We start from the raw sequence: 17,653 nt of genomic DNA on the forward strand, positions 1-17,653 counted from the left end.
AAACATTGCAGGCATTCCAAAATGCTGTGATTTGCAACACTGGTTTTAATTAATGCCGGCAACCCGGCTGTGAAAATTGGGACCTGTAATTTGTGAGTTACAGTAACTGCTAGTGTTTATTAACCTAGCAGGTCAAATACTGGTTTCATGGTCTTATATATACATATATATCATCATCCTATTAAACTTCAAGTTGAAAGCCAACGGGAGAGGGGAATAATCACACACAGGTAATGCATCACCTTTGAAAACAGAGGTGAGGGCAGAGTGGGAGATTTCCCCCTTCCCCCTCCTGGCCCCGCTCCGTTAACTCCTTCCTCGCAACATGCGCCACTTAATTTCTTCCTCCTTCCCTGCAAGCCGGCAGCTCCATTACGGTGTGGCCATTCTTCTCCTCCCATGCAAAAATCCTGTTGTTTTCAAACTATATTATGCAATAATGTCTGTGGCCTTCTGCCACCTGGCTGGCTTTGGTCCATTCACTGGGGCTGCAGCTGGTCTCCCTGTGCGCTGACCCTGTGGCGGGCCTTGGAGACAAAGAACATAGCACCCACAGCACCCTCAGTTCTGGCACAGCTCTGCCAGCCAGGTGCCCTGCAAACCGCTTCACCTGGGCATGTGGTTGAGTGCCCCATATCCAAAATGCTTGGGACCAGAAGTGTTTTCAGATTTATTTTTCCTTCAGATTTTTGGAACAGTTGCATAGATGGAATGAGGTATCTTGGAGATGAAACCCAAATCTGAACACAGAACTTACCTATGTTTCACAGGGACGCATGGTCTGAGGTCATTTTATTTAATGTTTTTAGTGCACCTGTGTTTTGATTGCGATCCCTACATAAGGTCAGGTGTGGGATTTTCTGCCCTCAGATCACATGGGTTTTGAAAATATTTCACATTTTAGAGATTAAGGATTTTTATGTTAAAGATGCTCAATCTGTGCTAACTTCGTTAACCCTTACCGCCTCGGATGATAAACCAGACCTAGCCGCCCAGCTTCAAGGTGTGTGTTTGTTGTGTGGTGAAACTAGCCCAGATGGCCTGCTCAGCTGCAAGGACCTGGAGGGTTCCCAGTGCCTTACACGGACCAACCCTGGGCTCTATACATGTCCATCCAATTTAACTTGAATCAAAACAGTAAACTTGAGACCCTCTCAAAGCTGAGGCATGGCTCAGTGGGAGAGGAGAGGAGGCTAAACGTTTGCCTTAGACCCTGAGGAGATGCAGCAGAGCCTGAGAGCCCAGCTTAGATGACAGTGGCTTCTTGCCACGTGTCCTTGGGCAAGTCCTCGATCTCTCAAAGAAGGACATCATTCCTGACACAGGACATATGGTGCTTCAAGGACGCAGACACGAGAAGGGCTTTGTGCAGTATCTGGCTCAGTCACGTAGCCATAGGAGTTTAGATATTGTTAGTCCAAGAATCCACCACACGTCCCACGGCAGCCCATGGTCTGTCATGACAGGATCCTTAAAGCCACCAATTCATTAGACTTTTCTTGAGCATCTACTCTGTGCAAGACACAATGTTGGCTTAGTGGGGGATCCAAGAGCTTCTCACTGACCTCTCCTAGCACGACCGCGATTATGAATGTGCACCTGTCTCCTCCACCTGAGGCTGCTTTGTGCACTGGGCCCCGTAAGCCACTGGAGCAGTCCTTCCTGCTTCTACCAGACTCTGAGCTCTGGGTGGGCAGGTCTGAGACTATTCTGCCATCATGCTACCTGAGATCCTCACTACCCGGGCACAGAGAAGTAGTTATGAGCCGTGGAGAGAATGAGGACGGCTGGCGGTGCAGGCTCCCAAACTGGGACATAATCCTCTGCTCAGGATGCAGCAATGTGGGTCGAGTGTCCTGGATGAGGAGTAACTGGGGGGCCACTAGGAACCTTGGCCTGCTATTTTTAACTTCATGTTGGTTATGGTACGTGATTAATATATTCTTAAAAATATCCTACCATCTCTAAGGGTTGTTCATGTGAAATAAAATATATGGAAATACATAAGGAAAGATCAACATCATTTTGAGGCGAGCAGACAGGAAAAATGAGTGTGAGCAAAAGAGTGCATACAGATTTGGGTTTTTCCTCGCTAGGGAGGAATCTTTCTCCCTCTGACTTCGATGGTGGGAAAGCCCTTTAAATTCAGGTTTGTGGTCTTTTTAATTTCCATTTATTCATGCAGTAAGAAGTTACTGCATGACTGATGTGTGCGGAGCACTGTGCGTCTTTGGAGACTGGCGCATGGGTGTCTGTCCCGTCCTCAGCCCAGTTGTGCCAGAGAAGTGCCAACAGGCCAAAGAAGGTGCCCAGAGACACATGGAGACATGACTTATTGGGAAAGGCTCATAAGAGATGAATGACTTCTCCAAGAAGAGGTCCAAGGTGGCAGGCCTTGTCCCTCAAGGTGCTTCACCAAGCATGGCCTCCTCTCTCTCAGTGTTTTGTGCAGTGGTAGCTGGTTGGATCAATGACCCCTTTCCTCTTCACAGTGCCCTCAGTTTGGCACCTGTCCCCACTCAGAGAGGGTTTCATATCTTAGGCTGAAGAAGCAGTAATGCTGTCAGCACGATCTTGCCTGTTCACTAGTGTGACCAGCACCCCGAGGAGCACCTGTCCCAGTGCACAAGCAAGGATGTAGCTCTCCACAGAGAACCCTGACTCACCCTGGCCCCCAGCGTGCCTAAGAGGAGCCAGTGTCATTTCAAGATGATCTGTGTCTGGACCTTTCGGGCCAGGCTTGCTCTCACTGTTCCCTTAGGTGTTTGGGGATCAGAAAGGAGCATTCAGGGACACGGTGCTTTACTGTCCACCTCTGGTTTAGGAATGACACACTGTCAGATGTCAATCAACCATTCCAGTGCTGTCAGGACCGGGGGCCAGCTGGGTTAAGACATCACCAAGAAATGAGCAAGTGACCCACGCCAGAGGGTCCAAGGTTTCCGCAAGGGTGTGGCACTTGAGTGGGTTCCCACTTACTTTAGAATCTAGGCTTGGTGTTCTCCTCTGAAAAGTGAGGGTGGTAACTTCTACTTGAAAGGTTGTTGCGATGATCGATGATCGTGGTTAATGGGCAGTACCTTTGCAAAGGATTCACAGTGCACACACGACTATCAAGTGGCACTGTCCGAGACACCTCTGCTGTTCCCAAATGGTGGCTCTTAGCACCTTTGTTAATCAGGAGGGCACGAGTCAGGCCCTGAGCAAGCCCCTGAGAAGGAGGAGTTGCAAAAGAGTGGTTTTCATATGGAAAGGAAATGGTGTGGAGAAACACCAGGGCAAGAAGTGAGCTTGGACTCTTAACCATGCAGCTTTAAAAATCATCTTTACACATTAGAAATCATTTTCCCTTTTCTCTTTCACCAGAGCCCAATGAAGTGGCCACTTGACATTTTAAACAGACACAGGCTAAATGTCATGAATATAGTGAAACAGCACATTCCCCTTCACACCATGAGTGTGTATGCATGTTGGTATACAGTGGCACAGAAGAGACAATTTGTCTACATTATAGTTTTTCTTGGTGTAATATCTTTTGTTCTTTTAATAGAGATAGGTAAAATTATATATAAAATCTGGTTCTATTTTTCCCCTAAAACAAATGTCCTGCTCATTCTTTTAACTTGTGTCTTTACAGTGTAATACAATGCCAGGAGTTTTGAAGTGACTGCATCTTGACTGCGTGGTTAAGTTTCTTTTCGTTTTCTAAAATGAAAATTGTAGGTGGTGCCGAGGATCAAATCCAGGGCTTCCCACGTGGTAAACATGGTTAAGCTTAACATCCTAAGCATACATAAGTAAAAATACACCAGATTATAACTATCTACTATATCCATCTATCTGTCCATCATTCTCTCCATCCACCCACCCATCTATCCACTTATCTATCCATCCACTTACCCATCTATCCAGCCATCCATTTACCCACTCATTCACTTACCCATCCATCCACCAATCCATCCATCCACCCACCCACCATCCATCACCTTATCCATCTATCCACTCATCCATCTAACCACCCACCATCCATCCATCCTTCCATCCACTTATCCATCTATCCATCCATCCATCTACCAATCCATCCATCTACCCATCCACCATGCATCCATCAACTTATCTATCCATCCATCCATCTATCCACCATCCATTCATCCACTCACCCATCATACGTTCATCCATCCATTTATCCATCTATCCATCCATCCATTCACCAATCCATCCATCAATTCACCCACCCATCCATCATCCATTTATCTTTTCATCCACTTATCCATTTATCCATCCATCCACCAACCCATCCGTCCATTCACCCATCATACATTCACCCATCCATCTATCCACCAATCCATCCATCTACCCACCATACACCCACAGTGATAGATCCCTGGCGCTGAGGAAAAGGAAACTACCCGCATCATTTAAGGGCATGATTAAATTTGTCATCTGTGATTTAAAAGAAACAGCACCCCAGGGATTGGGGGGGGGGGAGGAAATCTGAAACTGTTGGCCCTGTGATTCCCTTCACAGAGTCTTGCCAGGCTCCTAACTTCTGGATTGGTTCCCTAAGAGATGGAAATGGAAGTCACGGAAAAGGGCAGGCCTCTGCCTGCTGGCAACTCAGCCTGGCGAGCCTCCCCCACTGTATATAATAAGCCTGGCCCTCTTTCTGCCACGTTATCACCCTCACTTCACCACTTAATCATTCTCCGTGTTGCTCCCTCCTGCTATACACAGATGCTGCAGAGATGTGTGAAATAAAATTGTATTTTGGTGGGGAAAGGCACTCAACGTCCACACTGAGGATTACATTTCTGATTCTCTGGCAGGGACGACGGGGGAACAATTGCCTCTCCATCCTGCTGGCACCAAGACCTGCTGTAGGGACGCATCCTGCTGACCAGGCCAGGAGACACTCGTGGCTGCTTGAGCGTCCCCTGAGGTGCCTGCCCCAGGCCACTGCTTTCCCTGTGTCTATCACTGTTGAATGCTTCAGCCAGTAGCCAGCAGCCAGCCTGGGGGAGCTCCCCCGCCCCTGAGTTTGTGGGTCCCTGGCCATACCTGCTACAGTTGTGATGACGTGAAAGTGTGTGACAATCTTGGAGCCTTTTTCTCCAAAAAAAGTTACCATGTGCAATTCATTGAACCAATGCCCAGAGCCCCAGTGGGTTAGCATCTTTGTGCCTACAGGACTGAGACTTTATAAGAGGCCAGACAGAGCCCTTCAGCCATTATAATGCTGGACCTTGTCTTTCTCTTTATGTAACTTCGTTATTTTGAGCCCAATAATTTGAAATAATGAATGGTGGCTGGGATACTGTCAGGAGCAATATTCCACTTTGTAGTATTCATGGGAACGAAAGCATTTGCTAAACTAAAATTATCAATGGAACTAAGGCCTGGGGGAGCATTTAAACTATATGAAGATAAAATACTTTAATGTAGCACAATGATCTGAAAATCACCCCATTGATCCCCTTCTCTCCCAAAGATCTAGGTCCTAATCCCTGGATCTTGTGACTATGTCCTGTTGTGGCAAAAGGGACTCTGGAGACATAACTAAGGCTCTGGACCTTAAAATAGGGAGATTAACCTGAATTGTCCCAAAGTAGTTACATGCACCTTGGAACTTTCTTCAGCTGGATTCAGAGACAGGGGGCAAAAGAGGAAGACGGAGAGATCTGCAGCATGAAAGGCACTTGACCTACCATGGGTGGAAGAGGGCATGTGGAAGGTACAAGGGGGATTGCACACAGAGTCCAGGAGCAGAGTGGCCCCCAGGCTGACGGTCACCAAAGAAATGGAGGCTGCAGTTGCACCACTGAAGGTGACTGAGCTTCCCCAACGACGTGAACCAGATGGAGTCAGGTCAGGTGTGAACCTTGAGTGAGGAGTGTGGCCCTGCGGGTGCGGTGGCTCTGCCCCGTCAGGAGCCGACACAGAGAGCATCCAGCTGTGCCACCGTACCCCGCCTCTGACCTACGTATCCACAAGACGGCCAACGTGTGCCACTTTAAGTCACTGGACTTGTGGTAGTTTGCAGCAGTAGCTATAGAAAGATTAAAAATATTTAAAAATAATATCTTAAAAAGACTTAATAGTCAACGTGACCCAGGAAATGACAGTTTACCAGTCAGAATGGCCCAAAGAGTGACCAGGGCATCCTGGTGGATGTCAGCCTCCAGGGTAAATAACTTAAGAGATGTGACATACACTAAGTATCCCTTATCTGAAATGCCTGGATTTTGGAGGGGAGGGGGGTATTTGCATATAAATAAGATATCCTGGGAGTAAGTCCCAAGTTTCAATACAAAACATATACACATTATACACCCGGGGCCAAAGGTAATTTTGTAAAATATTTTGAATAATTTTGTGCAATATTTTAAATAATTTTGTGCAACATTTTAAATAATTTTGAGCATGGAAAACAAAGTTTGAGGTGTGAAATCTCCCTCCCTGTGGCATCACATCTGTGCTCAAAAAGCTTCAGATTTTGGATGAGGGAACCTGCTTAACTTAAAAACTCATTCTTAGTCCTTCATGCCAAGGGACCTCCAAAGGACGCATCTCATGGATATGAGCTGGGATCCCTGCACATCCTCAAAGGTCACAAAGGTCACACGTTTCGATGACCAGCAGTCCAGCTTCCTCTATCAAATCAAACGCGGTCCTTTCCATCAATTTGCCTGTAGAGCTTAGGTGGCCCTCGCGTCTCGACACTCCCCCAACCCCCGTTAGCAAGACTCTCTGGATCCAGAGACCATCTGTGGAGTCAAACCAGATTTGGTCTTCCACTTCTGCAGCCTTCCCGGATGCCAAGGTGTCAGAGAAGCTTGATGTCACCCGAGTCGTGCCAGAGCCAACGCAAGGAGCCTAATATGTTTGTCAACTGTCATCAAGCCCAGCCCGCGCAATTATCCTGTCTAATTAGATTAGGAGCTGACAGCCTTGTAATGTTTCAGTTTGCCATCTGAAAGCGAGGAACACACAACCCTGCTTGTTTACCTCATTTAAACCCAGATCCTCTTTGAGACGTTACAAGGACTGATTTTTGTAATTAGCTGTCATTTGTATTACACTAGTTCATCTTCCCGGCTCAACGTACAATAGACCAGGAGGGGAAATGGAGACATGGCTTGAAGGAACCCTGGGCGGCAGAGTCGAGGTCCAAGCGCCTTCACAGTCTCGGTACAGTGCTCAGAGATGCTTAAAGTGGGCTTCCCCTCCAGTCTCAGAATAAGATAATAAAAGTCATTGACGTCCATCAGGTCATTGACGTCCACCAGGTTTTTGCATCAGCTCAGAGAGTTGAGATCCTGGACAGAGGCACACATGCAAGTCACCTGATCTGACTTAGAAATAAAACTCCCGGATCACACGGTGGGTATTTTATGGTTTCCAGAGTGTTCCACGGAGCTTGTGCAGTGGGTGGTAAATTTCCACTCTGATTTTAAAGAGGGATGAAAGACAACCCTCTCAATGGCTATTCTCAGCTCTAGCTACAAGCCGGGTGTTGCCGGAGATTTCATTATGACTTCTTGTAACAGAGAAGGAACGATTTACAGCGCGTACAAACTGCCTTACAAGAGATAGCTTGAGAAATGGCTCTCAGAGAGGCCTGTATTTCTTAGTACAGAACAGTTTCAAACAATAAATTTGAACAGAAGGCTTAACAAGGTTGTGGAACGGAGATTTAAAGTGGTTTTATCATGGGGGTCCTTCCAGTATTAAATGACATTGGCCAGTGGCCAAGGCAGGTGACCCATCTGAAGCCCCTGAATTCTCCTGCATAAAAGGAGAGTGTTACAAGGCTCTGGTGTCGAATTTAGCCAGCAAAGTAAGTGGAGGTGGGGTGGCGGAAAAGCACGAGGCGCGTGTAGAAGATTCTAAGCCTTTAAAAGCAATAATTGCCAAAGCTGTACCATGCAGGGCGCCGTATCCAGATGGGTCATCTAGGGAAAGTGTTTTTACACATTTTAGACAGGTGAGAACCACAAGGATGGTTTTTGCCCTACCATGTACCAATAATTATTAAAAGCAACTTTGCTTTTTCTTTTTCCTTACACAAATTCAATTCTAAAACTTTGCCTATGGGTTTGATGTGCTTGTTTTATACTTTTTTCTGATGCATAATAAACAAATACATAACTATTAAGATTGTGGTGTTTTTCCGCACGTCTTCCCAAAACATGACGTGTGCCAGTGGTCACTGGCTGGTCTCCACTTGGGGATGCCAGTGAGTCTCGGATGACCTCGTGCAGCTTCACAGCAGGAAGTGAGTCCCGTTGAGTGGCAGCCCTTGAGATCCTTCCTAGAGAATCCTAGAACTTCTCCAGCAAGGAGGGAGACAAGGAGGCTGCACGGCCCTAGACAGAACTAGAATGTCCTGGGGACTCTTAAGCCGAGAGAGGCACCTGGAGACTGAGTGGAAGGAAGAAGTTCCACCTCAGGCACGCGGCACCTCCCACCCTGGAAGGTCAGCGTGGTTTTACCAATGATGACCTCACCTCCTCTAGTCCTTCTGGACGGGTTGGGGGCTCGGCAGTGGGGAAGGGGCACAGGGACAGTGAGGTGACCTGCCGGAAAGTCACACAGCAAATAAGGAGCTGGGAAAACAGACTCAGGACCCCAAATCCGATCCTGTCCATGGGGACTGTCCAGCTTCCATCCTGAGGACCCAGGGCTCCTTAATCCAAGTCCTGGACACTGAACTTGGATGATAAGGGTAATGAGAGATCCGGTGGTCGGAGCTGAGATTTTCTGATGCACGACCTGGGCCAGGAATTGAACCACCTTCTCTCTTTCACCCAAAACACATCCTCAGGAGGCACACGCTGGTGCTGTCCTTGTTCTGTTGTGGTAGAAACTGGGTCACAGAATGGCAGCATCAGGGGTCACGCATCAGTAAGAGGAAGATCCGGGATTTGAACACAGGAAGTCCACCCCCCACCCTGCCTTCTTAGACAGGCTGGGGACCCACCCATTGAATGGGGTCATGACTTCTTAAAGAGGGTCCCTCTTTCCCTGCTCATGTTCTTAAAATGGGGGCCACAGCCCAGGTGGGTGACACATAATGAGCGCTTATTGTTATCATCACCTTCTCCCGTAGGTATGGGGACACAATGGAGATGGTCAGTCAGCTGGATGTGAACCCCAGCTTCCCCCTCTACCAGCTGTGTGACCTGTGATGGGTGGCTTGACCTCTTTGAGGCTCATCTGTAAGATGGGGCCACAGCAGAGCTCATTGTGCCAGTGCACGGTGAAGGTTCACGTAGTTACTCCGTACACAGCGTAGGGACGGTGCCCGGAAAACACGGGCATGTGCGTGGCATCCTGATAACTGCCAGCCACACCTGTGTCCTTAACTCAGTGGCACTGCGCATGAAGACTGGAGCTATTCCCAGGTCAGGCCCTCTTTCAGGATCATAGCAAATGGCATCTCCACCCAGCTAGAAACTTGGCCCCCATTCTACATGCCCCTCCTGGCCCCTCCCATTGTTCCCCATGGCTCATTCTGCCCCAGCTGCACCTGGTCATCCGGCTGATGCTTCAACACACCCGAATGGTCCTGCCTCAGGACATTTGCACTTGCACCCTCTCTGCCTGGCGTGAATGAGGGCTCATTCACTGCTTCCAGCTGCTGCTCGAATGCCTGGACCACCTTCCCTCCCTGTGTTGCTCACATTCTCCATACACTCACCCTGTCTGACTCTGCATGTCGAATTCCTTGTTCCCTTTGGTGTCTGTCTCTTGCACAGTTCCACAAGGATGAGCATCCTGGTCTAGAGAAGTGCCAGGAATGTCACAGACCTCTGTAAATATTTATAGGATGAATAAAACAATAGGGAGACAGACAAAGGGACCATGTCCTGAAACTGTCGTTAAGACCCAAGAAGCACCGGCTCCGGGAGAGTAGAAACAGTGACGACAGCAAGCCCGGAGGGTAGAAGGAGAGACAACAGGAGTGCAGAACCCTTCCATTTTCAAAAGAAAAATCCACCGGCTTTGTGCCTCTATAAGCCTCAGAGTTCAGTAACAGCACTCTTACATGCTCAAGGAGATTGACAGATCTCAACAGTCCTCGTGTTTCCTGGACCCTGTCCAAAGGCTGAAGGTCACCCAAAGTCGCTGGTGCAAGGCAGAGTGGGGTGAAGTCGCTGGGAAGAGCTAGTTTTTCCAGAGCCTTCCTGAGGCCCAGAAGCTGCTGAGTGTCTTGCCTTGTAGCAAAGTTTCCTTGTGCGCCTCTGCAGTGCCTTAACCAGAGGGGAGGAGGCACTGGAGGAAGCCGTGGTGACCTGGCGGGGTTTCTGAGGCCCCTCTGGAAAGCTGATGAACTCCACAGTAATGCAATGAATGCCTTCTTCCAGATGGTTCCTGAACGGGAGCCAGGGCAAGGCCACGGGGGAGGCCCTGCCAGGCCCCTTGGGGAAGGGGGCTGGGATATTCCTAAGCCTGAAAGGGGCGAGCATCCCAGAGGGATGGGTGGTTAAAAAGGGGCACCCAGGACATCATGTGCCCGTCACCGCGCTGTGGCCGCTGTCCCAGCTCGGCACAGTGGAGGTCTGTGTGGGGCTCCGTCAGCACCCGTGGGGAGGGAAGAGAGCACAATGTGCCTCCCAGAGAGCCAGGCCCTGGCCCTCGAGGCTCGCAGCTGTATTCATCTGGAACAAACTGTCCTGTGGGGGCTTCACGGGGCTCACAGGCTCCCCCAGGAGCTGACGACTGCAGCCGGGGGCTCCCGGATACACAGGGCCATGGGGGCCTTTCATTCCTTTCTGAGCACAAACCATGTGATTTCTGGCTTCTGGTGCATCCGAGTTGTGGGTGTGCCTGTCACTCAACGGCTCCGCGGCTCATCCGACATGTCAATTACCCCGAGAACTTGGGGTCTCCCCACCTGGTGCCGGTCTCCGCTATTACCTCTCCTCCCTCCCTCTCCCTGCTTTTGCAGCCACTCTGCGTTTTGCTGTCAAAATCTCAACTCCACTACAATAGACGTTAGGTGACCATGTACCCTGAAGATGGCAACGCTGGCCAACCTTTTACTAAATCATTAAATCCTCCATATTCCTGTGAAAGGGTTATAACCCGCACTCCAGGTGAGATTCCAAGAACAAAAGCAACTTGCATGAGGCTTCATAGCCACCAAGTGGCGGAACAAGGAGTGCAACCAGCCTGACCCGACCAAAAGCACCCACTACCACCAGCTCAAGCACATGAGTGATGCATTTGATATTCGGAAGCAAAGCAGCTCAACTGCCAGATGTACTTGGCTCTCCGGGTGTAGATTCTCCATTAAACAAACGGCACAAGTAGTCCCTTTCCCAGAATTATAGTTGCACCCTGTCCTTAAAAGGGTAATAATCTTGAAATGTTCCTCAAAAATATAATTGTAGGACTGTGGATGGCTCATTGTGAGAGACTGCAGGCTCTCAAGCCTCACTCATTTCCATCTTTCCAGCCTCTGACACTTCTAGAAATGTCTAGGCGTCCATCGGTTCGTCTAACCTGTTTTTCCTCCTACCCTCCCGGCTTCTTTTCAATGACACAGTCAGGACTCAACAAGGGAAAGTAAGAATACATTGTAGCAGAAGGAACCTAAGACATAATGATGAGCTTTTTCATCAAAAGGGTAATTAAGCATTGACGTGACTCCGAGCAGAGAATCGGCGTGTGAAACACTGATTTTTGTCACGTCACGGGACTGAAGCAAGGTACTGATTGTACCATTTGGGCCAGGGGTGTGGAGAGGAGGAGTTACTAAAGAAAAAGAAGGATCGTCTATGTCCGTCTTTATATGTCTTGCAACTGAATTCACAACAGGCATGAACAGGAAAGATGTGAAGCCCTTCAAGGAGAGAAAAATGAAATTTCTGGGCCATATCCATCAAATATGCTACTCTATTTCACTCTCCCAACAATTCCATGAGGTGCCTGTTATTATTTTCACCACCAGGTGATGAAGCTGAGACTCAGGAGACTTAAATGAGTCATGTGGGTCACAAGGCAAAAAAAGGGCCAACTCTGAGAAGACCTGATCGCAGAGCCAATGCCACTCCTTCCGCCATTTTGTTCTAGTATGATCTGGGGGCAGGTGGACATTCTTTCTTTTCCTTCTTACCCCCTTATCTCCCTACCACTGTCCCTCCTTTCCTTTTAATTTCAGGAGAAGACTGCTACTCTGTCATTTAGAAGTCAGCAGTGGGTAGGGACAGGGTGCCTCTTTTCTGAAGTCAGTACCCATATTAAATATTCAGTGTGGTCAAAGCCACTTGTCTCATCTTTGGGAATACAAAAAGCTCCAAGTGAGCTGTAATTACATTCACTGCAAAAACCTCAGCAACTCAAGACAGCCAGTAAATACAGGATTGGCCACTTCATCCATCCCGAGTTACCAGCATAGAGGGATAAGGAAAAGAACAAAAGACTTTCGGTATCAGGGAGAGAGAAACTAGAGACAATCTAAAGCATAATGAATATTTGCGTTAGGATCTGCTCAGTGAAGACACTTATGGGTTCAGGGTGATTCTAATTCACACCAGCAAGAAAAAACAAGCTTCCTTTCTTCAGTTCTAACCAGTGTCTTGCTTAGTTAGGGTGGGTCATCAGTGTTGACCGGCCGGGCAGTTAACCACAGGCATGAATACCTTGGAGTCATCCAACCTTGGTTCATGTTGATATTTCACTCACCACTTACTTGAGCAAATTATTCTATCCCTAGTGGTTTAATATCCTCATCCATAGAATAACATAATACTACTACCTAACTCACGGGGTTCTTGGGAAGATGAAATGATATCACCCTTGTAGAGGGTGGAGCCCAATGTGAGACACCACATAAGTATTCTGTAAGTGATCATAGTGAAGGTCACACCACGGTCATTTACTGGTGACTCAGCTGTACAAACATGACGCAGACAGACAGAAGCATGGAGCATTCTGACTAGTGCAAACCCTTCTTCCCCCGTTCCGTCCAACATGCACACCATGATTCAAGATGGCAGCATTGAATATGCTGTTCTCCATCTCGTGGGACTGAGTATGTTTGACTATTTGCATAGACATATAGAAAAAGGTGTAAAAATTCATGAAACTAGTCTCCCACCATTTTCCTGGTTGCTCAGGCATAAAAGGGTGATCTGCTCCAAATCTGGGGGAGATCACCGTGTACTTGATTGGCAATGTAAAGACTGGATTTCAACCATTCGATTCCTGAACCGAACCCTATGGTCTCAGAGCTTCTGTTGCTCCTTCAGAGAGCAGATCATCCGGGGCCATTGGCTTCAGCTACCAACCAAAGGAACGCTCACATACAGTTTTAATCTCTGCAAAACAGCACCAATATGCAGATCATAAACACAGGGCTGACCTTGGAAGCCCCTCTCCGACTTTCTGTAGATGTTAGTGCAAACTTCAAACACAGAGGAGATTCCAAACGTATTTCATTAGCATGAGTTGCTGGATAAAGCAAAGTCTATCAAATTATTTGATAAAGATCTATGCATTACCCTTATCCAGCCCAAAGAAAATATAATTGAAACATGGTCACATGCTATGATGGGTATGGGAATAAGACTTCCTCTTCTTTCCCCCTAATTAGAAAACTAGGCAGATCAGATAGGAGGACAGATTTCAGGTTATTTTGGTGGGGAACTTTTTTTTTTGAGTGACTTACCCATTGAGACAATCTATAACCTTCCCAACTGAAATCTCCTAAACCAAAAAATATGGCCACCCGCCCCCGCCATTGCACAGGAACACAAAGATTCCACTACTCTTAGCAACCGCTCATGGAGCACTGGTTGAGGGCTCAGTGATTGACAGCCACTGTAGCACCTCACATGCCTGCAGTGTGGGGTCTGGTCAATGAGGACTCCCCGAGGTGAACAGTGCTGAGAAAGCCCGAGTTCTGCTCTGGATGTAAAGAGCCCGCTCTTGGCAGTCCAGAGGAAGATGGATAAGGGGACAGTGGCCTACTGGAAAGCCCCGAGCATAGAGGCAGGGAGCAGCCTCCCCCCCACCCCCGCAAAGTCCCCATTACACCTGGGAAAGAGAAAGAGAGACTGGCTCCAAAGTGTCCAGACTGCCCGAAGGATAAGGCCCCTCGCTACTCTATCTTATCTCAACACATTCCAATAATCCCACCAACGAGTACACTTTAACCAATTGCTAGCCATTCACCCAGATCCAATGACTCTGCCATCTTGGCTCTCAAACCCTATAGAAATATGGCCCTGGGAAGAGGAGTGCTGAGGGGAAGGAAGGGACCCTGGGAAAGGTAGGAGCCTTTTTAGGTGGCTTTCTAAAATGGAAGAAAGTGTGGGGAATGACTACGATACAGCTGGCCCTCTGCATCCCTGGGTAATACGCTCACAGATTTCAACTCACCATGGATGGAAAATATTTGGAAAAACAACTGCATCTGCACTGAATGTGTAAGACTTTTTTTCCCCCCATCATTATTCCCTAAACAATACAGTGTAATCGCTATTTACACAGCATTTATTAGTTATTATAAATAATCTAGAGGTGATATAGCGTACACAGGAGGATGTGTGTAGGTAATATGCAAATATCATCCCATTTCGTATAAAAGGATTTGAACATCTGAGGATTTGGGTCCTGGGAATGCTCCCTCATGGAGACTGAGAAATGGCTGTAATTTTAATAGCGTGACAGGAAATCTTAGTGTGTACCAGCATTCCGTCTCTTCCTGTGGTGCATGCGCATAGACTACATAATCCTGTGTCAGGTAATGAGGCAAGGCCAGGTAATCACGGGGAAGAAACATGACCACTTCCTCCAGGCCAGCCCTTAGAACCTTCTGCATGATTTTCTACCCTCTTTTTCCCCAACCTTCTGCTGATACAAACAATTCAATGGTGGATTCCGGGGCCCCAGAAGATGATGGTGCTGTACAAAGGGAGGGGCCTGGAGCACCTGTTCCTGAGCCAAATGGCACCTTCCCTTGGCCAGCACTGGATTTGAGATGAGTGAGAAATACACGTTCATCATGCTGAGCCTGTGTTATCTGTTGAAGCAACTAACAGGACTCATGCTAACTCGCACAATAATGATTTTTAGAGCCCTGTCCTTTGAGGATGTGTCGAAAGACTTAAGCGTTGGAATCTTCCCAACAACCACATAGAATAGATACTGCTGCTACACCCATTTTACAGGTGAGGAAACTCAAGCTCAGGGAGACTTCAGTAACAGCCAAGAGCAGACAGAGTGATGGAAACTCTGGGCACAGAGGGGAAGGGAAAGGGTCAAAGTCAAGACAGGAGCTACTGATGACAAAGTTCGTGTGCTTAAGGAGGTTCCACTCAGGAGGCTCAGGAGCCAATGTGGACAAAGGCCGAGGTGCAGTGCAGGGGACTGGGGAGACACGGGGACCATCCTGGGCCATCCAAGGCCACTCACATCCCTGATGACGTGCCTCCAGCCAAGACGCCCAACCCTAAGCTTCCGTGTCAAGACCTGAAGCGTGGGGACAAGGACACTCAGTCTCATCGGGTGCTTGTAGGAATTTAGTGAGATGAGTGTTAATTGCTCGACTCAGGACAGAGGTCTTGGTAGATCCTAAATAAATACCAGTCCCTTCCTGGATGTCTAGATGTCACTTATTTAAAAAAAATAATTAATATCTGATAGTTTTATACACATTTATGGGGTGCAGCATGATATTTCAATACATGTACATCACGAGTACTGATCGTATCAGAGTCCGTGGCATACCCGTGACCTCAAACAGCGATCATTTCTTTTGTTGGGGACATACATTCAAAATCCTCTCTACTGGCTATTTGGAAACATATTTTAATTGCCATCAACCGGTACACAATGAGTCCTTCCTCCTGTCCATCTGCACCTCCGGACCTGCCAACCCCCTTCTCTAGGAGTCATTTATATGAGAGAGGAGGGTGCGGAGCTGGTGACACCCCCTGCCATCTGTGCTCCCAGGTCCCCATTTGTACACAAAGGGCTTTAACCAAAGACCACCAGAGACGTGGCCTATGGCTCACACTGTGCTCAGTGAAGCCAAGGGCTTCGACCTTGACCCAACTGTTGACCTAACCTGGACCCCACTGGCCCCATTCACAAGACCCTTTGCTCTGGGGTCCTTGCCTCAGCCTTTCTCCATGCACTTGATGTGCATCTATTGAGCACCCACTGCACACCAAGCACCAGATACGGGGGACACAGTAGTGAGCCACAGGGGACACATACCTTGTCTCGGGGGCCCTGCAAGTAGGTGTGGAAGGAGCAGAAAGCAAGCCCACGAGCCAACACGACCGCCATGCTTGCAGGTACAAGTTACAAAGGAAATAAATGGAGGGCGTAAGGGAGCCACCAGGACCAGTGGGCAGTTTACGCCGACAGAGACCAGAGCAGGAGCCCTGGCACGAACAAATGAAGGATGAGCAGGCACCCCCCAAGTTTCTGGGGGCTGGTCGCGTGGAGGGAACAATGTGAGCAGGGGCCCCGGGGCAGGAGAGGCTGTGAAATGTTTGAAATGTTTCCTGTGTGTGCAGGAACCCAATGCCAGAGAGGAGGCCAGCAACTGAGGCGGTACAGTGCTCTAGGTGAAGGCTGCCTGTTCTTAGTCCAGGAGTAAGATCTTGGGAAAATTCTCCACCCCTTGTGTTCGGCCTGTAACTAAAGCCATGGTGACAGAGTCTGTTGTAGACAAATCACGCTAGGTCGTGGGACGGGGGCTCATCTGTCAGCTTGTTACCACTGAGGTGACAGATCTGAGTAGGCTGTAAAAGAAGCCCAGGGCCGTCCTTGTGGATAAAACAAAAAACAGGTGGACAGGACACTCCTTTAGAACATCTGGAACGCTATAAAATAATTTCTGGCCTGAAACACACACTCACAGATAAAATCATGGTGCAGCGAGCGCTAGCACAAACACAGCCCGACACAAAGGAGGGGCCATTATGCCTTCTCACTGCTGACCTCTGCTGAGGCCTGGGCTCCTCTGGCCAGTCTGAGCTGGTGTCCTTTGCTGACCACTGTCCAATAACTTGAGAATTGTGAACTTTGCCTTCACAACCTGCCCTAGGTCCAAGAAGGATTTCAAGCACTGCTTAGGGCCCTCAGGGCCCAACCAGATCAAATGGCCCTCTGAGCTTTCCCTGATGGTCACTGAAGGAAGTGTCCAGGAAGGCACTGACCTCTCTGTTCCCTCCTCCCAGGACGTCTCATAGGGAGTCTGAGCAACTTGACAGCAACGTCGAACCTTCTCCCTCCTCTCCATCGATGGCAGAGTTAACAACATGACAGACAAGGGACAACCCAAGAAGAAGGGTCCTTGCCTTCCTGCAGGTGATGGGGGGGGGGGGCAAGGCCACCCGGCACAGGGAGCAGCTGGAAGCTTTCCAAGACGGAGGAACGTCAATCTCCATCAACCCCGTCATCCTGAAAGACAGCAAGAGCCTCTTCCAATTGTGATGGAAGTGACGGGGCCATGCAGATGGGTCGATGGCCCGTTGGGTGGCAATGCCAGTGTGTCCTATGCTGTACTGGGATCCTGAGAACTCACAGTGAAGAAGTTCCCAGAATTATTCCAAAGAATCACACACACACAGATTACAGGGCTAGGCTCCTTCTTAATGGCTAGCAATTTGGGTTCACTCTGGGGGATGGT

Source organism: Marmota marmota, unplaced genomic scaffold, assembly GCF_001458135.2.
Source record: "Marmota marmota marmota unplaced genomic scaffold, marMar, whole genome shotgun sequence".
NCBI lineage: Eukaryota > Metazoa > Chordata > Mammalia > Rodentia > Sciuridae > Marmota > Marmota marmota.